Source organism: Anguilla rostrata, chromosome 8 (assembly GCF_018555375.3).
Source record: "Anguilla rostrata isolate EN2019 chromosome 8, ASM1855537v3, whole genome shotgun sequence".
Classification (NCBI taxonomy): Eukaryota; Metazoa; Chordata; class Actinopteri; order Anguilliformes; family Anguillidae; genus Anguilla; species Anguilla rostrata.
Window position 1 is genome coordinate 3,182,855 of NC_057940.1, and position 24,485 is coordinate 3,207,339.

Consider the following 24,485-nt stretch of genomic DNA (forward strand, 5'->3'; position numbering starts at 1 on the left):
AGATACCTGTGTGATAAATACCTGTGTGACAGATACCTGTGTGATAGATACCTGTGTGATAAATACCTGTGTGATAAACACCTGTGTGATAAATACCTGTCTGACAGATACCTGTGTGATAGATACCTGTGTGATAAATACCTGTGTGACAGATACCTGTGTGATAGATACCTGTGTGATAGATACCTGTGTGATAAATACCTGTGTGATAAATACCTGTGTGATAAATACCTGTGTGATAGATACCTGTGTGATAAATACCTGTGTGATAGATACCTGTGTGATAGTTACCTGTTTGATAAATTTAATTACATTTTATTTTATTTGCATAGCGCTTTTTACAGAGAACTGTCACAAAGACACTTTACAGAGAAGCAAGGCAAGAGACAGAGCAAAAAAGAGCAAACAGAGCAAACACCAGGCCTGAACCCCCAAATAGCGAATACATAAAGTAAAAAAAAAAAACTCCCAGTGAGGAGGAAACCCTGGCCTAAACTGCTGGAACTGACCAGTTCACTGCTGAGTTACAACGCAAGCTAGCCGAGCCTGTGGATCTCCAGGACTGGGGTGCAGCCCCCCGATACAGTACAGTACGTACCTTCGCTAATGTCACATGTCGCCTCACTGCATTTTCACATCTCGGCGTAAATAAAATGGCGCCGCACGGACGAACACGTAAGCTATTTATAGCCGTAGCATTCAACGGCAATAAATAGCGGAAAGGGGGCATTTCATAAAGGATTCTAAGATCGCCGCCGATTTCAGAAAACTGTGACACGGTGCTCCTAGCCTCAGTCTTTAAAAGCCTGTGTGGGCCCACAGAACAGACGGCATCATGGGATTGTGCTTTTGCATCCACTCCTGGACCACCCTGGGCGACGAAACACAGCAGCTGCCATGTCAACGGCTTCTGAAGTAACTGCCCTCAAAACACAAAAACTGTAATTTTATAGGTTTCGTCATCTGCATCACCGAGATCTGGCCTTGAGTAAGACAACTTACCGTCGTGCTTTTTTTTCTTCCTTTCTTTCTTTTTTCTTTCTCTTTTCTTTTTAAAGCGAAACACGCGTATCACCTAACACACGACGTAATCCAGATCATTTCCGAGGGCAGGTTCGCCTCAATTGCTTTGAACGGAACGTCGACGGAACAATAACCTGGTGGCGTCTCATGGAAGCTTTGGCTGTGGACGTGATCTTAATTATAATCGTGTTATTTACTTCGCCTCGGAGATGCCCGCCCATGCGAATGCGCTGTTTCTCCACCGGCGCTCTTCCGTAATAAACTCATACGGCCTCCATTCCAACCCGAGAGCCACAGAAACAGCATCGCACTCAGGAGCCTGGGGCTGCACATCCTCAACGTAGCCATTAAACAGTCCATTTAGATTATTTTCAATACATACGCACGTATACATATGAACAATAATGGGTGGGGGCGGGGGGTTCAAACCAAACCCACCCCCCCCCCCCCATCTCCATTACTGGGCTCCCCACCTGGAGGGTGATAATGTGGCCTTGTTGTGTGTGTGTGTCTGTGTGTTGATGTGTGTGTGTGTGTGTGCGTGTGTGTGTGTGTGCGTGTGTGTCTATGTGTGTCTATGTGTGTCTGTGTGTGTGTGTCTGTGTGTCTATGTGTGTCTGTGTGTGTGTGTCTATGTGTGTCTATGTGTCTGTGTGTGTGTGTACGTGTGTCTGTGTGTGTGTGCGTGTGTGTGAGCGTGTGTGTGTGTCTGTGTGTGAGCATGTACATGCATGTGTGTGTACGTGTGTCTGTGTGTGTGTGCGTGTGTGTGAGTGTGTCTGTGTGTGTGTGTGTGTGCGCAAAACCCAAGAACTCAACTCTACACAGTAACTATGCAGTGTGTGCCAAATCAGACAAACTAAATATAATTTGAAGTTTATGCATGTGTGTGTCGGTGATCCTCTCCTAGTGAAGTTAAGTCAGTAACTCCCAAACGAACTCCTCATTACATATAAACGCGTTGCGGACAAAGCAGGTCAAAAGACAACACTGTTCAAACCTTGTTGTCTTAAGAAAAGCATTTTTAGGATTCCCAGAGTTCCTTGAAACAGAGGCGCTCTCGTACCGATACTGGGCAAAGTCAACAACAGAGAGGAAGAATGGGCGATTCTATTTTTGTGCCACCCAAAATAATTTAACCTTTGCAACCCGCTGATATTTGGACTGGTTTCTATGCAGTTTCTAGCAGGGTTATATGTCAACATAAATGCATACTTTCCTGTTTCGATCAAGATAACACTATGATGTAATTTTATATGTGGAATTTTAACTTGCGAAACTAAAACAGTCGTCAGACAAAAGGTTACTTCGTAAAAAGATAAACAGGCCTCACGTCATGTGTACTCATAAAAGGATAAATGGGTAGATAGGCTTGTTTTTAAGATTATGCCTTCAAGTAATAACTTGTGTTGTTAATAAACACACCCCAGCTGGTGTTGTGTGTGTGTGTGCGTGCATGCGTCCGTGTGTGTGTTTGTGTGTGTGTGTGAGAGAGAGAGAGAGGGGTATGCATGCATGCATGCATCCATGTGTGTGTGTGTGAGAGAGAGAGAGAGCAGTATGCATGCATGCGTGCATCCATGTGTGTGTGTGAGAGAGAGAGAGAGAGAGAGAGAGAGGGGTATGCATGCATGTGTGCATCCGTGTGTGTGTATGTGCGAGAGAGAGGGGGGGGTATGCATGCATACGTGCATCCATGTGTGTGTGTGTGTGTGTGTGAGAGAGAGAGAGGGGTATGCATGCATGCATGTATCCATGTGTGTGAGAGAGAGAGAGAAAGAGAGGGGTATGCATGCATGCATGCATCCATGTGTGTGTGTGTGTGTGTGAGAGAGAGAGAGAGGGGTATGCATGCATGCATGTATCCATGTGTGTGTGAGAGAGAGAGACAGAGAGCGGTATGCATGCATGCATGTATCCATGTGTGTGTGAGAGAGAGAGAGAGAGAGAGAGAGAGAGAGAGAGAGGGGTGCATGCAGTGCATCCGGTGTGTTGAGCAGTACATCCATGTGTGTGTGTGTGTGTGAGAGAGAGAGAGAGAGAGAGAGAGAGAGAGAGAGGGGTATGCATGCATGCGTGCATCCGTGTGTGTGTGAGCATGTACATCCATGTGTGTGTGTGTGTGTGAGAGAGAGAGAGAGAGAGAGAGAGAGAGAGAGAGGGGGGTATGCACGCATGCATGCATCCATGTGTGTGTGTGTCAGAGAGAGGCAGTGAGGGAGTGAATGCGTTGCCAGCGCTCTTACGGAGTCGCCGCACAGGCAAGGTGCAAACTGACAGAGCGAGAGGCGTAGTAATCCAGGCGAAAGACTCCTGTTATGGGACGTCCCGACAGGTTGGGGCGGCGTTTCCCTTCTCTGTGGCACACGGACCCCCCCGGGCTAAAACTGCCTCCACAGCCCTGCACTTCTCCGTCCCGCCTCCCCGCAGAGGCGCATACGCTCAGACGCTTACGCTACTCGCTGCTTCTGTTCAACGCACTGTCCGTTTACACAGCTGCCTTTTTCCACTCGAGCGATTCAGGCTTAAGTGCCTTCAGGTTATCAGAGCAGTGCCTGCCCCCTGCCCCCCCCCCCCCCCCCCCCCCAAGGTTTAAGGTTTAAGTGCCTCCACCCCACCTGGGACTCGAACCCGCAACCTCTCAGTTACAAGGCCGCTTCCCTAACCGCCCAGCTTTGCCACGCGTGCCACGGCTGCACGTTGAACCCTGGGGCGGCATAGCTCAGGAGGTAAGAGCGGTTGTCTGGCAGTCGAAGGGTTGCCGGTTCGATCCCCCGCACTGGGCGTGTCGAAGTGTCCCTGAGCAAGTCTCCTAACCCCTACTTGCTCCCAAACTAGCTGATTGGTACCTTGCATGGCAGCCTTTCAGCATTGGTGTGTGAGTGTGTGTGTGAATGAGAGGCATCAATTGTAAAGCGCTTTGGATAAAAGCGCTATATAAATGCAGTCCATATAAATGCAGTCCATTTCCCATTTAACCCCCGTTTTCTTCATCAGTGACGTTTCTGTTTGGGCCTGTAGTAGCTGGCGCTTTCATTCAGAGCCACTGAGTGCACCAGATCAGGACAGACGAGCCACAATAAGCCCAGAAAATCAATGGAGCCAGTGTTTCTGAAGCAGAGGATCATGGGAAGGACAGAGGTGAGCCGTGAGGTGATATTGGGGCGGGGGGTGGCGTGGAGTAAGAGGACTTGCTTTTTAGTAAAGCTTGTCAGCTGGCATTCACACATATCCAGCTTGACGATGCAACCCTTAACAGTACATAAATCTACATGCCACAGTGTCAACGCAGGTGTTTTAAGAAATGTATTTTTTTTAAATGAATCTTGTTATTCCATATTTGGATTTATGACAGGCTACACTTCAATATGGAGCCGGCTCACAGAAAACGTCACTACATCAAGAAGGTTGTGTTTCACATTCAAACCTTTTTTTTGTAACATATTTTCAAGCCAGTATTAATACGTGCAGACAGGCTGATGGAGTTCATCTGAAGTGCAGCGGGGAAAGACGGGAGGCTGCTAAAGCAAGCAGAATCAAGACGCGTGTGAAAGCCCGCGTGGTTCTGTTCTGCAGGGCAGCACTTAGCGGAGAGGGGGTCCAGGCACAAACGAGCATGCACGAGCATGCACAAGTATACACAAGCACTCACGAGCACGCACGAGTATGCACTAGCACGCACAAGTATGCACGAGCATGCACAAGTATACACAAGCACTCAGGAGCATGCAGGAGTATGCACAAGCACGTACAAGTATGCACAAGCATGCACAAGTATACACGAGCACGCACGAGTATGCAGGAGTATGCACGAGCACATACAAGTATGCACGAGCATGCACAAGTATGCACAAGCACGCACAAGTATACACAAACACGCATGAGTATGGAGGAGTATGCACAAGCTTGCACGATTATGCACAAGAACGCACGAGTGTGCATGAGCATGCACAAGTATGCACGAGCATGAGTATGCATAAGCACGTACAAGTGTGCATGAGCACTCACAAGTACACAGGAGCATGCACGTTCTTGCACAACAGCGATGCTACGGGATAGCCTGACCACTGGATTACAGACGCAGGTCGCCAAACCTCTGCGTCAGTTTTGCACAGTTTGCCAGTTATTTTTTAAAAGAGTCAGCTGCTCTTTTTTATGGTGCGTAGTTACATGCTGAGTTGATGCTGAACTGTCCTTAAATTAAATTTTAAATCGCATGATACGTGTGCAGACGCAATAGTCTGAACTGGCGATGAGCTTCGCACTGGAGCAAATCAGCTTGCTGGAGAACTCTGCTGCCTGTGGCTGACACTGGAAATGAGCTGGACTGAGCAATGCACTGCTTGTTTTCACATACCAGTAAGCAGCGGGGACACATATTACAACAAGCATTATTTTTTTTTTCTTTGGCAAAAGTCCTTCCTGTACTCTGTGCATGGTGTGCGTGTGTTTTTGTGTATATGAGTGTAAGTGAGTGTGTGTGTGTGTGTGTGTGTGTTAGAGAGAGAGAGAGAGACGGTACTTGCCTTGCATTGCCTGTAGTGTGTGTGTGTGTGAGAGAGAGAGAGACAGTAATCTCCTTGCAGTGCCTGTTGTGTCTGTGTGTGTGTGTGTGTGAGAGAGAGACAGTACTCTCCTTGCAGTGCCTGTTGTGTCTGTGTGTGTGTGTGTGTGTGTGTGTGTATACGCTTGGGTGAGGGTGTGTCAGTGGTAGGATCACGTACAGATCACTTGTGGGGACAGGTCCTGCCCTGACAAATCTGTCTCCAGAAACATGAGCAGCTGAAGAAGAAAACCCGTATGAGAACAGAGCATAACGAATTCTTTCAGTGTGTGATTTCACGCCATTGTTCAGACGTGTCAGTGCTTGCAGTGTGCAACAGTGTTTTTTTGTGCTGTTTCTTTTTTTTTTTTAGCTGAATAGTAATGAAAAAAAAAAGCTTGTGTGTTTGGCAGGGAGAAAACACAGTGGGCGTGGCTCATAGTGAGTGCTTGGCTCATCGGGGATCAACAGGAGTAGGTGGGGGGGGAGCGACTCGGGGCAGGGGGGGAAGACTGGGGGGGGGGGGGTGCTCGTAAACGCCGTGCTACCCACGATCATTACTGTAAAGGAAAACATCTGGTTGGAATATCTTGGGTTATCCAGTGCGCATGATAGGCATGCAGGCCTCCTCTGTGAATGACTGGTAGGAACGGAGCCTGGTGTGGACGGGCGGGGCCCGCAGGCGATGAGTCGCCATGGAGACCTGAGGAATGTTCCGCAGCACGTAACCTCTGGCTCCTCACGCAGTGTTCTAGAACGCTTACCTTTTTTTTTTTCTTTTTTTTTTTTTTGCTGTAGACAGCAAAAATCATTAAATGCCTAATTTCATAACTTCCCCCCTCCCTCCCTCCCTCCCTCCCTCCCTCCCTCCCTCCCCCCTCCCCCTCCCTCTCCCCCCTGCCTATAGCTTGAACAAAAATGTTCCCATTAATCCCCATATCAACGTGAATTTATCATGCATGATCCTTCAGGGTATTCTTCCTGTAATTTTTTATTTTTTTGACAAGAAGTCTGCGTGTGTGTGTGTGTGTGTGTGTGTCTACGTGTGTGTGCATGTGTGCGTCTTTGTGTGTGTGTTCACATTTTATTCACAGGAGCACTGAAAAGGGCACAAATATTAAGAGCACTGGATAAACTTGAATAAAAACTGTGGCTATAGCAGTGTTTCTCTGCAGCCAGTGCAACACAGGGTACTATAACTTGTCACTCTGTATTGACGTGGGTGCCACCAGGCCTGTGGCCTATTGGGGTAGGACTGCCAGCATAAAGCACAGGGCTGCTGGTTCAAATCCCAAACTCTCTTGGCCACTGTCCAATGAGGGGGGTGATGGGAAATGCATTCAATGTTGTTTATTCAATGTTATTATTTACAAAAAAAAGATCTTTCGTTGAAAATTTGACGTCTTTTCTCGTAGTTACGAGTTCCTTTCTCAAAAGTACGAGAGCGCATTTACGACAAAAAAAAACCCGTAGTTATGACAACAAGCAAAAAATACACTATTCCGAATGAACACAATCTGCTTCAGTGTATTTCAGTGGCAAATCATTCAACAAAGTTTCATGCGTATGTAATACCACATTTAAAATGGGGGGGGGGGGGGGGGGGGAGTTATGAAAAATGGCGGAAATTCTCGAGGAAACTTTTCCTCCGTTCTCGTTTCCTCACCGCCTTCCCTTTTCTGTTTTCTCGCGACACGTTCAGTATTGAGGAAAGAATTTGAAATTCGCCCTTATCTTGCTTCCTTTGGGTTATGCTTGTGCTCATTCCCCCCCCGCCACCCCCTCCCTCCCCCTCGCGCGGTAAAATTTCCCATGTAAAATTAACCGTGATACAGTGCTTTGATACCTTGGTACGAGTCCCCCGTTGGACTCTGTATAAACTCCGCTAGACTTGATTGAACGCTGCAAATCTTACCGTGTGCCGCACGCACCCACGTTCGATACTAAATTTATTTATGAGAAGCAATGAAATGTTTCATTTTATTTTATTCTTGGTCCATGAAAAAAAAAAAAAAAGATATATTAAATTATTATTGTTGACACAGCTTTTTAACATTATTGATCTTTACGTGCTGGAAACACTTATTCGGGGGGGACGGGGACGGGGGGGACGGGGGGATGGGGGGGGGGGGGCGGTATCCGACCGCAAATCGCGTCTAAGATTCTGCAGGCCCGAACGTCACGTCTGCTTTGCTCTTAATGAATAGCGCGTTTGGACCATTCATCAAGCAGCAGCCCGTTCGCTTAAATCAGATTATGATCCACCCCCCCCCAAATCCCAACCCCCCCCCCCTTCCCCAACCCCGCCCCTGGTTATTAATTGCCCCCTTGTGAGAATGCGCTGATGGGGCGTAACGACACACAGATGTTCCAGTCTACCTTGTCATCGGGGGCGGGGGGGATGGGGGGGGGCTTTGAGCATATTGGATGTCTCAGAGAGATAATGGAAAGCCTATTATTACTCAGCCACGGTCCGAAATCTATCAAATCGACAGAACTTATATAAGACCTCACCTCTGACAACAAGGAAGCTATTCTCCAGCCCTCCTTTCTAGCCTTCTTAACGGCCGGCACTAAAAATGGAACGTCTTTCTTTTGTTTTATTTTTACTTTTGCGTAAAAAAATATATCGTCTGGTCGGCAAGGACAGCAAGTTGTTAGTCTCGTGATCTCTTGCTCGTGTTACACAGCACATAGAAATGATGGACAGTGCGACTTCCTCGCTTTCGAAAACAATTTCCTCTCCGCAAGAGCGTGCGTGCGTGTGTGTGTGTGTGTGCGTGTGTGTGTGTGTGTGTGCATGTGTGTGTGTGTGGGTTGCGCGTGGTGTGTGTGTGTGTGTGCTGTGTGTGTGGAGTGTGCGTGCTTGTGTGTGTGTGTGCCCGCTACCCTGCTGTAGTGGTGTGTGTGTGTGTGTGTGTGTGTGTGTGGACGAGTGCAGGAGAGGAGCGGGGCACATATTAACTAGAAGTCTGCGTGGTGATTCGATCTGACTGGTCTTCTTAAGCCCAAGCCTAGCCTATGAGTGAGCAGAGCATTATGGTGGCAGAGTGGTTAGTAGCTAGCCTAAGCAGCTCATCATCAGAATAGATAGGCTAATCTAGACGCTCGAGTTCTGTAGAGGTAGATAGGCAGAGATAGAGCTAGAGCTAGAGCTAGAGCTAGAGCTAGAGCTAGAGCTAGAGCTAGAGCTAGAGCTAGAGATAGAGCTAGAGCTAGAGCTAGAGCTAGAGATAGAGATAGAGCTAGAGATAGAGCTAGAGCTAGAGCTAGAGCTAGAGATAGAGCTAGAGCTAGAGATAGAGCTAGAGCTAGAGCTAGAGCTAGAGATAGAGCTAGAGCTAGAGCTAGAGATAGAGCTAGAGCTAGAGCTAGAGCTAGAGATAGAGCTAGAGCTAGAGCTAGAGCTAGAGCTAGAGATAGAGCTAGAGATAGAGCTAGAGCTAGAGCTAGAGCTAGAGATAGAGCTAGAGCCTTCTTTAAATTCGCACGGCTGAACTACCACCTGAAATTCTCTCCCCAGTGGGTGGTACTGCTGAAGCTGTGCATTTGCAGACCGTGACGTTGCCATGATTTCTGATGCATCGAAGTGATATGGTTTTGTTTTGTTTAGTTTTTTGTTTGTTTCTTCTCAACAACCAAAGGGCCCAAAGATACGACGAGTCCATGAAGGGCTGCCGGTTGAGTAGGTTGCAGCATTTCTTGACGATGATCATCACTGAAGCTTGTTGGACTAAGAAGCACATTTGCCATGTTGCGACCCCCCCCCCCCCCCCCCACCCCCCATCTCTGGGCTGTAGCGGTGATCTCTACAGCCCCGCTGCCTCGGCGAAGCGACAGGAACCACAGGGGCGGAGGAGACATCTAACTTAACAAGGCCCTCGGCCATCTTTCACCAACAGAAACCTGTGGAATATTAACGAGCCTTTGAGTCGCGTCTTGAGGCTCCGACGCTCCGGCTCACTCCCCACGTCTGGTCTGAACATGCAACCGATGCTGATGAAAAATTAAAAGCGCAAAAAAAAAAAAAAAAAAATAATAATAATAATCCAGGGGCAAATAAAATTAAACCTGCCATTTTTCAAGACAAAATGTTGCATACTTTGTGAAATATGCTAGAATTTCAATTTTTCCTTCATTTTTACTTTATTTTATTACTTCATGAAATCCCGTACCTTTAAAAACTGGCAGCTTCAGTGAAAAATATGCAATATTTTTGTTCATTTTCCCACTGTCCCATTATATTTAAGTCAATAACATGGTTTACTGACAGAGAAACAAACTGTACTAAGGAGATCTTTTAACCTTCTTTACATTAAGCAATAATTGCCGCTTGAAGGTTTGTTATTTTGTACACAGCCCATGGTGCAATGGTTGCAAGTTGTTTTATTTTTTTTTCTCCGATGCTATTGTGCTCAAATCGGCAAGGCAAGTCGACACTTCTGCCTTCAATTATCTTATTTACTGAGTCACACAATGGTTTCCAGGCACTGTCGCACTGACTCATCCTTTAGTCACTTGTCTTCATCGAAACGTGCAGCAGGACCTGTGCCCAAAATGGCCGTGTAGTAAGTGAAATGCTTAATATTGTTCTGTGGAGTGAAGGAAATGCTTTTTGGCACCTTGCTCTCCACTCTGGGGGGGGGGGGGGGGGTAGTCTTCCATTAATCTCCATGGAGACGGAGGAGTGGGCGTTTCCTGTGAGTGCCCCTGACTCTGTGACATCACAATGCACCGTGAGGAGCTGTTGGTACCGAGTGGTCGGAGAGAACTCCCTTTATGATGTCACAGAGGGATAATGTGTGAGTTGACCCTCCCCCCACTCCCCCCCCAAAAAAAACACATTTCTTTTCACTGGTGGGTGGGAAAGAATGAACCAAACATGTCCTCTAATGGGGTCCATTTATGTGATTACTTCCCCGTTTCGTGGAAAATTCAGGAATAAAAATGCATTCCGATGATTTCCCATCACATTTAAAAGGTCCCGAGACAATAAAAAAGCACTTAGAGGAATAGTTGTGTGCAAAGTTTGGATGTGGGGGAGGGGGGGGGGGTTATCATAAATGCCAGGGACCACTGCATCTGCCCTTATGAAGGAGAGAGGGGACAAGGAAAGAGGAAAATCAGAAAGACAGAAAAAGATGAGGAGTGGGTCACAAATTTCTTGCGTGCAGGTCTTGTCACTATAATTCTCTCTCCCATGTTTTGAACAAACTCCCACAATGTACACAGATCCAGGGAAGCTATGAGTAAGTCCATGAGTGTAGCATTCCTTAAATACGCACTCTAATCTCTACTACTTCACAGCAGGACGGGACGTTCCGGCTAATACAGGGTGACCGTGGGAGCTGTGGGGGGGTGGGGGGGTGGGGGGGGGGAAGGCAATATGGCCGCCGTGCTTGCAGGGATATCCCAGGTCTAGCCACGCCGGTCTGAGTCACCCCTGTGCCGCCACATTGAGACGCGCCCTGTTCCCGTTATCAAAACAAGTCGAGAGCACGAGGCCATACTCACACACCCAAACCCTGCCCCCAGGTCACATGACTGTCCCTCCGCATCCCATGGGTCATAACCCACCACCTCCCGCCCTCCGCCTTCCAGAACAACAAAAACAGGGCTTGCCGCCGCTCAGTGGGGTTGAGTCCCAGACTGCTCAGCTGCAGCGCGAAAGGCTAGCAGCACGATGCAGGGTCGCATTCACCCAGACTGCTTAGCTGCAGCGCTAAAGGCTAGCAGCACGATACAGGCTCACGTTCACCCAGACTGCTCAGCTGTAGCGCTAAAGGCTAGCAGCACGATGCAGGGTCACGTTCACCCAGACTGCTTAGCTGCAGCGCTAAAGGCTAACAGCACGATGCAGGCTCACGTTCACCCAGACTGCTCAGCTGTAGCGCTAAAGGCTAGCAGCACGATGCAGGGTCACGTTCACCCAGACTGCTTAGCTGCAGCGCTAAAGGCTAGCAGCACGATGCAGGGTCACGTTCACCCAGACTGCTTAGCTGCAGCGCTAAAGGCTAGCAGCACGATGCAGGGTCACGTTCACCCAGACTGCTTAGCTGCAGCGCTAAAGGCTAGCAGCACGATGCAGGGTCACGTTCACCCAGACTGCTTAGCTGCAGCGCTAAAGGCTAACAGCGCGATGCAGGGTCGCATTCACCCAGACTGCTCAGCTGCAGCGCTAAAGGCTAGCAGCACGATGCAGGGTCACGTTCACCCAGACTGCTCAGCTGCAGCGCTAAAGGCTAACAGCACGATACAGGCTCACGTTCACCCAGACTGCTCAGCTGCAGCGCGAAAGGCTAACAGCACGATACAGGCTCACGTTCACCCAGACTGCTCAGCTGCAGCGCGAAAGGCTAACAGCACGATGCAGGCTCACGTTCACCCAGACTGCTTAGCTGCAGCGCTAAAGGCTAACAGCGCGATGCAGGGTCGCATTCACCCAGACTGCTTAGCTGCAGTGCTAAAGGCTAACAGCGCGATGCAGGGGTCACGTTCACCCAGACTGCTCAGCTGCAGCGCTAAAGGCTAACAGCACGATGCAGGGTCACGTTCACCCAGACTGCTCAGCTACAGCGCTAAAGGCTAGCAGCACGATGCAGGGGTCACGTTCACAGCGTCTCCACGCCAACGGGACGGCAACGCATGAGCCCTCAGAAGCCACGAGCGGCCATGTTGTGGTTGTGCAATCGATCGTTGCCGCACTACCCAAGAGCCGAGTGCCTTACGGCCTGTTTCCCAGGCGACGGCGCCAGGACCGCCCGTCCGCCAGCGGTACGCTTGGCGGGCATGGTGGTGAGGAATCGGCGCACGCCGGCTCAAAGCGCTAACGAGCTAACGGGCTAACGGCTCGACCCACCGCGTTCCCTCCGTAGGCACGAGCGTCCCGTTCTCCCCTGCCTGGCTCACTCAAGCTCGCTGCTCTTACATAAGCAAATGTTCTTCTTCTTTTTTTCCCTCTTTCTTTCTTTTTTAAAATCTTTTTCTTTTTCTTTTTTTTTTTTACTCAGGGATCTGGCAGGTTTCTGAATTGGAAGCACAATTTTTTTGTTTTTTTTTGTTTTTGTATGCCCAGGCTCGAGGGTACAGTAACACTATCCTGTTACACAATCACTGTGCTTTTAACTTGACATGATTGATTTGCGCTGCGCATTAGGTCATGCATACTGTACGTGACAGGGCATGCATCTCAACGCCGTGGATGTCGCCGAGCGGGCCCAATGCCGGTCTGATTTGTTTGAGCTTGTAAGTCCCAGCATGCATCTGTGCTTAACCAATTTCTCTCGAAACGTCCACTGGTTCTTGCAATCCCTCTGAACTCCTCGTAGCAATAATGGCACAGTAAGCTATAAATACCTTTCCCTGTGCCAGGTGCACATTATCTATATTGGCAATTATAAAATTTAGCTAATCCACAACACACGCCTCTTCTTAAAAGAGTAAGCTGACCTACATTCAATTATGGAGTGCAAAGTTTATTTTTTTGTTTATTTTTAACGTGTGTTAAAACAGCTTGCACGCTGCAGCGAGTGCTAACACTTTGAACTCTGTCAGAGCCATATAAACTCCGGTTGAGTTGAATTAACACTGAATATTGTACAGTGCAGAGGTTGGGAACCCATGCTCAAAATACTGTAAGTCATATATGGCAAAAACTGTTGCTAGGGCAATGTACTGTGAAGGAGTACTGTAGTGGAGTAGTGGATGTGATGTTTTATATGCAGAGACATTTTTATAGGCAAATCACAACTGCAAAACAAGCCTTAACAATCCCCGTGTTAACACCAGTTTCATTGGTTCAGAAAAAGCAGTGCATACATATCTATTCTTCGCTGAGTCTTAGGGTGATTTAAGAGGCACTGTTCATCAGCCAAAATAAGCTATAAATTCACCATTATCAGTCTCTGGTTGCACACTTACACAGTCTTTAAACGCACACATGCACACACTCATGCATGCACACACACAAACACACACCCACACACATGCATGCACACAAATGCACATGCACACACATACACGCACACACACACACACATGCATGCACACGCACACACACACACACACACACACGCATGCACACACACTCACACACACACACACACACACAAAATCGACAGGTTGTGGCGGGTTTGCATTCCATATCGCGGTTTTACGGGACGGTTAAGGGGCTGAATATATTATGAATTATGAATTATGAATTATGAATGCAGTATGTAAGCTCAGAATCAGCGCGCATCCCCGCCCGGGAGCCTTGGGACGTGACATCGCGCCGTCTTCAGAAGCAGAACCAACCGGGCCCTCGAGCGCTCGAGCAAGTGCAGGTGTGCCTGCAGACCGCTCACTTTAACATAATCTCTGTGAACATTCCGGAGGTGGTGGGCTACACTAGCTCCGCCCCCCTGGGGGAGGGGGGAGAGGGGAGGGGGCGGAGCCTGGCCCGTGGCATGCACCCAGCACTTCCTGGGGTTACGGAGTCACTCCTCTGAGTGCCGCTGGGAAAGTGCCATTTTTTTTTTTTTTGTTTGTTTTTTCCACTGTTTTGATTGGATGACGGTGCATGGGAAACAGGCTGCTCGCCCTCTGAGGATTTCTTGCTTAGCCCTGACCGTAGCAGCTGACAGCCATCTTTCTCCGTGTAACCTCGTCGGAAAGAAAGGGGGTTGTATTTGGCAGGGGGAGGGGGTGGTTACGGGAGGGTTAAAACTGTTTCATTTCTTCATGCTAGTTTGTGGCAAAGACGTTTTTCCACAATTTTTTTCCAAAAAAAATTTTTTTGACAGACCATTTTTTGTGACAGCTGCAGCCGGCGTATATTCAGAGCGCCTTGCTAAATCCACATACGTTGTTGCCGTTTGTTTTTAAATAAGAACACACACAGAATCACAGCCTTAAAAGCCATGGTAATTTAGCAGTGGAAAACAAAACAAACAGCTCTGCTCTAAACCGTGGGATCAGGGTGAGGTGAAGGTGAGGGCACTCCGTGTGGACAAATGGAGTAATTACCGCTGCTGGAACCAAAAAACAGTTTGTGGTTTTTTTATTTCTATTGTGTGTGTATATATATATATACAAATCAAATATTTTCTGAAACCATATCTCACCCAAGAAAAGGCTCGGGGCATGGCTGTGCTCTGTTCATTTTTTCATTTTTATTTTGTTCTTTTCTGAGAATACCTGGCGGAACACCGTGTGTGTCAGGTACCCTGAGGTTCTGGAGGACAGGCAGGCTGGAGCAGGTGTGATGCGTACATAGAGCCGGCCCGAAGGGTTCCTCCCAGACCTCTACGCAGAGCTGGGAACACAACTTCTCAAAGGCAGTGCAGTATAATGGGTTGGGAGCAGGTCATAGGTTTGATTCCCAGGTCATAGGTTCGATTCAGTTGTAACCCTCGAGCAAGGCACTTAGCCTGCATTGCTTCAGTGTATATCCAGCTGTATAAATGGATGCAAATGTAAATGCTATGCTGTGTAAGTCGCTCTGTGTAAGAGCGTCTGAAGACGGGGGTTCTTTGTCCGTCGGTGAACATTTTATCAGTAATCGCCAGCAGCCCGGGTCTCGCAGACACGAGCGTGAGCTCAGAAACAGAGAGTTCCAAGAGAAGGGGGGGGGGGGGGGGGGAGCTGCCGAAACGTCAGAAGGAACGTCTTGTTTTCATTAAGTCAGTCTGCGCCGGGACATTCTGGGCGATAAAGAACTGCACGTCCCCCTTACCTTACGCCAACCGGCACCGTCCCGCCAGGACCGTCCCACCAGCGCCGTCCCACCAGGACTGTCCCGCCAGCTCTGCCCCGCCAGCACCAACCTAAAATGCATCGAGCACAGGCATTACAATACATTACAGGCGTTTAGCGACGTACAGCACACAACGTTTTACACAGCGTTTACACTGCATCCATTTATACAGCTGGATATGTACTGAAGCAATGCAGGTTAAGTACCTTGCTCAATGGCACAATGGCAGTGTCCTACCAGGGAATCAAAAGGTTACAAGACTCATTCCTTAACCCGTTATACTACACAGCCGCCCCAGTGTAGCATAATGTGTAAGGCGTAGAGCAGGGATCATCAACTCTGGCCCTCAAATCCAAATCCAGCCCTGGTTTTCTTTTCTCCCGGGTAATTAGTGCCACTGATCGGCCAGACTGTCTTCACACCTGACTCCCAGGCAAAGGGAGGGTAGAAATCCAGCAGTTCTTGGCCCTCGAGGACCGTGAGTTGCTGATCCCTGGCCTCGAGTAAGAGAAGGGGGGGGGGGGGCATCTAAAAGTTGCCTGAGGAGCCATTTTTAAATAGTTTTTAAATCATGTGGGGAAACATCAACTTGTTGCAGGTTAATGTACCGACAAAACAAACGGTCGATGACTTGGGATCGTCTCTGCTCTTTGTCTAAACCCTTTTTGCACTATTTGTAAAATATCGGTCTGGGATGTTTGCTAAATGACTCATTGTTAATACGAATGTAAAAGTTAGCTTGACAGGATACGGTAACTCAGTTCACCAGCATTTTGAGCCCGATTTTGACAATGGGATCAAATTAACACGTTTAAAAAAAATGTATTGAATTTAACGAGCCATTCTAGCGTATAGTGCGGCACTAAAATAAGTACACAGACAGTGCACCTCCTGTTCGAGCCAGTGTATCAATAGTGAGTCATGAGGAAGCAGTTTCAGACTCAGCATGTTTTATGCGCAAACAAAAGTCCTGTTTGGTTTTCACCTCTTGCCAAGAACATTCTGAAATTATTTTCAGCGACTTAGACAGAGATGGTCTTTGACGAAAGCGTTTTTGTTTTAATTAAATTCATTCTGTGCATCAAAGTTTTGCTTATGTTATAGCTTCACAAACCCGTCAAGTAACCATGGAAACATAAAATAGAATGGGTACATATTGTATCTTATTTAACGGGGATTTTAAACTAGAACTCAAATCCCAGAGGGCCGCAGTGTCTGCAGGTTTAACTCCAGTCCTGGAGGGCCGCAGTGTCTGCTGGTGTAACTCCAGTCCTGGAGGGCCGCAGTGTCTGCAGGTTTAAACTCCAGTCCTGGAGGGCCGCAGTGTCTGCTGGTGTAACTCCAGTCCTGGAGGGGTCAGTGTCTACAGGTTTAAACTCCAGTCCTGGAGGGGTCAGTGTCTACAGGTTTAAACTCCAGTCCTGGAGGGGTCAGTGTCTACAGGTTTAAACTCCAGTCCTTTTAAACCACCATTGAGCCCAAATGAATGGCTGTGCTTACACACCCAGCTCCAGCAGCCCTGTGCTGAACAGACCTGCTGAAGCTGAAGGATGGCCTTGCGAACGCAGATAAGAGCTAATTCAATGCAAATGAAGGGTAACGGGGAGCCAGAGTCAGGCTGGCTGACTGCTCTGTTATCCTTAACGAGGCTGTCACGGCAATTGTCCCGGTCCCAAGCCGCCCAAATAAATCAGCGTTACCCACCCCCCCCCCCCCCCCCGCCCGAAACGTGGCGTACGCCTTCGCGATGCCGCGTCCGCACGCTACGCTATGCTACGCACCTCCACCAATGGGAACGCTCCCGCCCGCGAACTGACCAATCACGGCCAAGTTCCACCGGGCCGGTGTACCAAACGAAGTCAGTTGCTTGTGGACTTTGCCGCTCTCTGAGTGTTAATTTTCCAAGTCCATTTTCTGGACCTCCGTCCCTGCTCTGTCTGTGCACTGTAAGAGTGTATATGTTACTGCTGTTCAGCCTGCCCGAACCAGTTATTAACCCGAGCTCTTGTGTGCATCTTCTCAGAACCGGTTGTGCTTATGTTTTTCATGAGATGCTACATCCAACATCTGTTACTCTCTTTTTATAACTATTTTTTAATAGTTGATTTTAACGTATTAACTGCTTACATACTCTGTTTTTAATTTTATGTCACGCAACATCAAAATACAAATTAAGTAATTTAATGAACCACCGTGTGGGTCCTATAGTCTATCATACTTTCTGTGGGTATCTATAGAATTAATGAATGCAGCCTTCATTATAAATGCTTGAGAGAACTGAACCCATTGGGAAATACATCTTCCCAAGCAGAAGCACATTATAAACATTCTTTATTTAATGAATATTAATGCAAATTGCTCCAATCAGAAGTAAATGGTAGTGATAGTACAGGGAGGTAAAGCAAACAGTGGATAAGAACGTGTAGAGAGCAAATGCACTCCCCTTGAGTGGGGCGTGAATATTAATGATCCAAGAAAAAAAATTACAAGATGGTGTCTTGTGACAAAAACAGTAATATCCACATATGTGTCTGGTGGACTGTGTCTGTTACATCATGTACAAGAAATCAACATGTATGGAAGATGGCGTTTCACGCTCACCAAATGAAACTGGTGTGGAAACACAAGGAAATGGTCGCTGGATGGCTCACCCTGTCTCAGCTCTGTTCTGGTACGTGACCTATGACCCCAAGAGCATGTTGACTGTGGCTGAGAGGCCTCTGGCTCTGACATCATTCAGAATCTTATCACTCACCAGTGACCCCTGCTGGTCGGTTGGGGTCGCTGCAAGTCCGCCTCTTTAGCCACACATGAAGCCTGTGCACTAGCCTGGCTTGCGAACTGTGCTTCATATATATATATATAACCACGTAAAATGAAAACTAAGGACTTACGTTTCATTATGGCCTTCAAGCACAGACTGAAGTGAGAAGTGCAGACTCATCCAGAGCTCAGAAGTTCTTTTCTCAGTAATAATAAAGGCCCTTCCCAGATCTGTCGGATGAATCAACACTACGGGGGAAAAGCGTTTGAGGGGAAAAGCGCAGTCACCCGGCTATGATGTGGTGCCGGATTTAATTTTGGAACGCTTACTAGGGTGGCCGGACGGGTCTGACTGAAGCCAGGGTTTTAAGTCATTTTTTTTTTGTGTGGAGTGCGGTTGGCAAATCCATCGCATGCTCTCTGGGTGAGCAACACGATTGGACGTTTGCAGCGCTTCAAAACTAAACATGAGTCATCCACGAATCACCGTTAAGAGAATTGTGCTCGATGCCTTCCAGCCTCTAACGTCGTTTTTTTTTTTTTTTTTACAGGCATCCACGAGGAGCACAAACCGAAGGCCATATCAGACCTGCAGCCTGTCAGCCGTGAACATCGGGACTTTACAGAACGGCTCATCTGGGGGGGGTAACGGCACGGGACACAGAGCCCAGGTCCGTAGGGCGTCCCACTTCTTTTCGGGCGGCCCCAAACAGAAACTGCTGGGTGGCCTCGCCTTCGAGTCACCCCATCCGAGGAATATCAGATAATCAAACTCTTTTTTTTTTTTTTTTTTCCTTAATTGGAAAGATAATGCTAATTGAACACATCTGCGGAAGATTCCGGAGTCTCTTGTTACAGGAAGCTTCCCGCTAATGCAATACGCGCTAAGCTCTGGCCGTCCACAAACCACCGCCCCCCCCCCCCCCCCCCCCCCTCGCCCCACCTACGTCCGCTCTAAAATACAGTGTGACATTTTGAAGCAGGGGAGAGTGGGCACGCTGACAACTGTGTCTTATATTGACCCGACCCCAACAACTAATCACTTTTAAGGAAACAACAACCTGTTTGGCTTTTAAAAAGGAGGCCCGGAGAATTAAAGGAGAAAGGCTGTCTCTTTGTGCTCGATTGATTTATCCTTCCTGGGGATCATTTATTTGGAGAAACCATATAAGTGGGGCTCATTAGGAGGAAGGAGGTGAGTGATTCCAGAGCTCATGGTACCTGGCACAACAAACAAATCAGCGGGAACGAGAAACGCCGATTTGACGTCTCCGATGAAACGTGAACAAACTTTGGTTTATTTATTTATTTATTTTTGTTATGTGTTTTTTTTTTTTTTTTTTTAATTGTCAGTCCAGGTAACATAATCGGAAACTTAGGGTAAAAACTTCAGCAAAATCCACTTTGGAGGAGTGGAGTTACTCTCAAGGAGACAGCGAATGGAGAGATGTTTTCAATTGAGAGGGGAACTCTCCCAGTAAACTGTCACTGGGGAAAGGAGGGGGGGGGGGGGCAGTTTGTGCACTCTTTCACTTTCAAATCTGCCCGTACTGAACTTGGCGTCTTAACTTTCTACAAACCCGAAACCCAGCATGCATCCACTAAATCAATCGTATGGGGGAGGGAAGGGGCTCTTCACTGTGGGGGGGGGAATGTTCTGTGTTCACAGGAGGCTGTGTAGGGATGGGGTGGGGCGCGGGGGGGGGGGTTTAGGCAAACCCTGTGAACCCCTATCTGGATGTTCCAGCGAATATCTGTCCGAATTTATATTCCAGAATATAGTGACACTAGTCCATTTTTAAATGAAACACTCCACCACGGGGCACTAATTATATTATCAGGCACTTCTGAAGTTCAGAAATTCGATCAACCCGTTTAAATCCTTAACCCGTGTGTGAGCGAGGAAGAAGGGGGAAAAAAAGCAAACCGGATTTTAGATTTTAGAAAATCATTCACGTCTTGAGCTCGTCGCCATTATGCTAATGAGCGCCGTTTTCATTCGCGTGATTGGTCTGCTCTTTACACAAAATTGTAAATCACGTTCCCTTAACACGACAGTGATAATTGGCTGCTCACTAGTTGAAGAGCGTTAATCAAACTTCGCTTCAACCCCCCCCAATGCATCTCCAAATGTGTCCTACCGTCAGCTGGGGGACATCTGTCCCGGTGTAAATTAAATTCGGCAAAGTCTCCATAAAAAACCACGATAGATTGCATCTACAATGACTCCAGTCTCCTTTTTTTCCCTGAGAAAATGTGTGTCCTTTTCTATCTCAACAGACAATGCTGTTCATCTTGCGAATGTTTTTAATTGCATTGATGTTTCCTTGACTGTATTAATTAAATGCATTGAGCGAACTCTCAGTTACTCAGTTACTTATTGTATAATAATGAATATATTCTATAAATAAATACATTTGCAAATGATAAGAGTATTTTACTTTAGCATTTTTTAATACACTCCAATTTCATCATGTAAAAAATTACAGCACTTTTTATACATACCCTCATTTTTACGCGCATGATAATGTTTGGGGCATATTAATGTTATGTAAATGAAAGTAATCATGTTTAGTACTTTGTCATATCAAGTTCAAGTTTATTATTACCCACATGGCAGAGGTACACTGAATTGCATGGGCATTACAATAATAAAAAGAAAACAAGCAATGAAAGCATCTTAAATGCCTAAATATATAAAATAAATAAATAAATAACAGTCAAACGATTCTTAATTTTAAGACACTGCATCAATAGTTAAAAAGAGTTTTAAAACTGTTTAAAAGAGGAGCCTGCAGTGCATCAGTCCATTTTCACTTGCAATTATATATCACATATCCTTTGCATGCAGTGACTGCTTGAAGTCTGTGACCCATAGACATGGGGCGACATAGCTCAGGAGGTAAGACCGATTGTCTGGCAGTCGGAGGGTTGCCGGTTCAAACCCCGCCCTGGGCATGTCGAAGTGTCCTTGAGCAAGACACCTAACCCCTAACTGCTCTGGCGAATGAGAGGCATCAATTGTAAAGCGCTTTGGATAAAAGCGCTATATAAATGCAGTCCATTTACCATTTAGACATCAGCAGGTGCTGAGTATCTGCTCTGGTGGTGCTCTGCCAGGCCCCTGCTGCAGCCATCTTCAGCTCCTGTACGTTCTGAGGTCTAATTGCTCTTAAGTTTTCTCGTCAGCATATGACACGCATGTTAAGAAGGATTAAGATTGGGGTGAATGACTTGGCCAAAAACTCATTTTTTTTTTGCTTTAGCAGTGTGTTTAGGATCATTGTCTTGCTGTAGGATGAAGCGCCATACAATTAGTTTGTCAGCATTTGCTTGAACCTGAGCAGGTATGCTTCAAGATTAATTCTTCTGCTGATGTCAGCAGTTACATCATCAATGAAGACAAGGGAGCCAGTACCTGTGGCAGCCAAAACCATAACACCCCACCACCATGTTTTACAGATGAGGGGGGTGGTTTGGATCTTGGAAAGTTCCTTTTGGCCTCCACACTTTTCTCTTGCCATCATTTTGATACAAGTGAATCTTGGTCTCATCTGTCTACAAGACCTTTTTCCAGAACTCTGCAGGATCTTTTAGGTACTTCTTAGCAAACTGTAACCTGACCATCCTGTTTTTGCAGCTAACTAGTGGTTTGCATCTTGCACAAAACAGTGCAGTGATTTCCAGTGATGGTGAAACCAAAATGTATTTAAAAAATTAAAAAAAACCTTTAACAAAAGCTGAGAATATGCACTTTAACCGCATTTTGTTTGCTTACAAATGAGAAATTGTAGAGTACAGAGCCAAATCAAGGAAAAAAAAAAGTCTCTGTCCCAAACATTATGGAGCTCACTGCATACTGGCTTGCTCTCCCTTCACTATCTGCAAACCTGACAGGCCCTGTATCACTTTAATTCTCTAAAACCACTCTTTATCCCCTTAATCCGCTTCTCCAAACATCTATTAGGAAGCCAGCACTCCCCCCCTGAACAGACAAGAAAATATCATTTGTTGCCAATTAAGTAAATTCAGTTTCCCAGGTTGTGCAGCAGCACAAATCATTGACTGGAGAAAAAAAAAAGACTTCATTTCCCATAGTGCTGTGCAGGGGAGCCAACAGTGGTCTGTCTATGCCAACGAGAGGGTGTGGCTATATCAATTAACCGTCTATTTACAAACTCCTGCTATTGCCTCTAATGGGCAACCTTGGCAAGTAGCAACAACAGAAAACTAGTTGCCGGAGCAACCCTGAGGCAAATTTTTAAATAACTGCCACCGGAAGGTGATTGATTCCGTGGCTATCGTCGAAAAAGTATGTTTGAAGGGGACAGCAGTAATGGCAAAAATATGACATCTTATATTTTCATTCATTGCATTGCCTGTTTTTTTATTTGTACATTTTTTTTTTTTTTTTTTTTACAGTGGGATATGTTAATATGCTCAGTATTGATCTGCATCTCCAAAGTCAATACTGAAGGAATATATCGGGCTCTTCAACCTTGAACCTGCGGCGTCTGCTTGTTCTGTTCTGTCATTTAGCACTTAATTGGCCAATTAACCTTGCTGATTATACAATTAACACTGACCCTTAATGTGTAGCCTTGGTAAATTCCTTTATTTAGATTGTTGTTTAGAATTAAACAATCTTTTTTTTTCTCATTATGTACTTTCAGCCCTTTTACATTTCTAGCCATTAGAGAGTCATTAATGATTAACTAAATACCCAGATACACAGCCACTGACACTACTTGATCAAGTTAAACTCTCTTATATACAGTATATGCTCTTTTAATCTCAAATATTTCCACTTTTATTTTCCCAGTTTGTTTTTCCTTCAGTAAGTGTTTTGCATTGCGACATCTGATACTGATAAAATACGAAACCATAAAGTTACGCAATTCTGAACACTTTGCCTCGTTTAGTTTTTTTTTTTCTTTTTCTTTTTTTTTTTTAAACAAACCCCAGCTGAATCGCCCATAAATGTCAGGTCAGTATTTTCAGCCTCGCAAATCTCATAGTTTTTCCACTGATGGAGGGCTCTTGGGCCAGACCCTTTGGGGGTAGAAACATCGCCCCGGAAAAAATGTGCTAACAAGTGAGGTTCCCACAAGCCTGCTGTGGAGCAGATAAGTACTGTACGCATTCCACTGTGGCTGAGTGTAAAAATGCACACAATTTTACTTGAGTCTGAGGTGCGAGGAAATGATTTACATTGTCATTTCTCATCCAGATGCCATCGAGATCCATTTTACTTTTAAGGCCGCACTGTATTATTACAGGAACGATGACACAAGGTATTGTGAGGCAGGGCTGTGGTTGGCCACTGCTCACGTGGTGAACGGACAGGACAAAACACAGAAAATAAAATGTTGGCTTACCGCCTTTAATTCCTCCAAAAAAAAAACAATGGAAATCTTGAAGAAAAAAAAAAGACCAATCTGGCAACCAAAAACTTCAAAGACAAAACGAAGCCAAAATCACACACACAAAAAATTACCAAACCCAAAAAAAAAAAAAAAAAACCTGGCACACATTCCCCCACACTATGCATTCCCCCAGCTCCCAAACACCTCTGCTCTAGAGCCTGGAAGCCAGGCCTCTTATAGAGCCCATAATCAGTTAATCGGCCACAGCTGATGTGATTGCAATGAAGCACAGCTGTGGCCAACTCCTGTCTGTTGGGCCAGTGCTGCCCTCTAGCGGTGGGAGGACATCAGCAATGTTGCTCTTCTTGCTCAGGTCATAGGTTTGATTCCCAGGTGGAACTCATCTGTTTCAACCGTTTTCAGTAAACATCAGCCCTTATAAATGGATTGTATGTAAAAAAATAAACTAAAAAAACAATGTCAAGGCCATTCTGGATGCGAGCATCTGGAGAACATGCCTAAAAAAAAAGTTTAAAAACTTAATTCTGGTTTTGAGCCAATGAGGGAATGGGGCTATTGGACTGAATCGGTTGTGTAATGCATTAACGCAATGTTTTCTTTTTCTAGTCATCTCCCAGAAGAAGGCAAATCAATTAACCTGCTGCACTGCTTTTTAAACAGCCTTTTCAAACCACGTCTCCTGGAAGAAGAGGCCAAGGCTGTTTTGCATTAATGATTCGAAAATTACAGCCAGGCCTAGATGTCATTGGGGTCAAAGATTCGGTTTTTTAGCAGAGCACCCTGTATCCTGTCCTGGGCAGACAGAGGGTAAACAGACAGTTATGATGTTTGATAATACAACATAGATATGACCATATCTTTTTTTTTATGGTGGGGGCGGGAGTGCGGAAAGAGGAAAACATTCAGTATGTTTGTCAGTTAAATTAACTACCCAACCCCCGCCCCCCCCCCCCCCACCCCAACCTCCCATCTCCCCAGCATCATTTTTTTCACTAAATGTTTTTTTTCCCCATTGACAAAATAGCACATAATG

General features: G+C 46.5%; 1 long non-coding RNA gene across 1 annotated transcript in view; it reads right to left on the reverse strand.

The window, feature by feature from the left end:
• LOC135260328 (uncharacterized) overlaps window positions 1-23,805 on the reverse strand; it is a 38,165-nt gene extending 14,360 nt beyond the window's left edge. Inside the window, exons 1-2 of the long non-coding RNA XR_010331526.1 lie at window positions 23,444-23,805; window positions 15,282-15,372 (exon numbers count right to left, since the gene is read on the reverse strand). This is a non-coding gene — a long non-coding RNA (uncharacterized LOC135260328). The remainder of the gene's footprint in view (window positions 1-15,281; window positions 15,373-23,443) is intronic.
• Window positions 23,806-24,485: the final 680 nt, after the last annotated feature.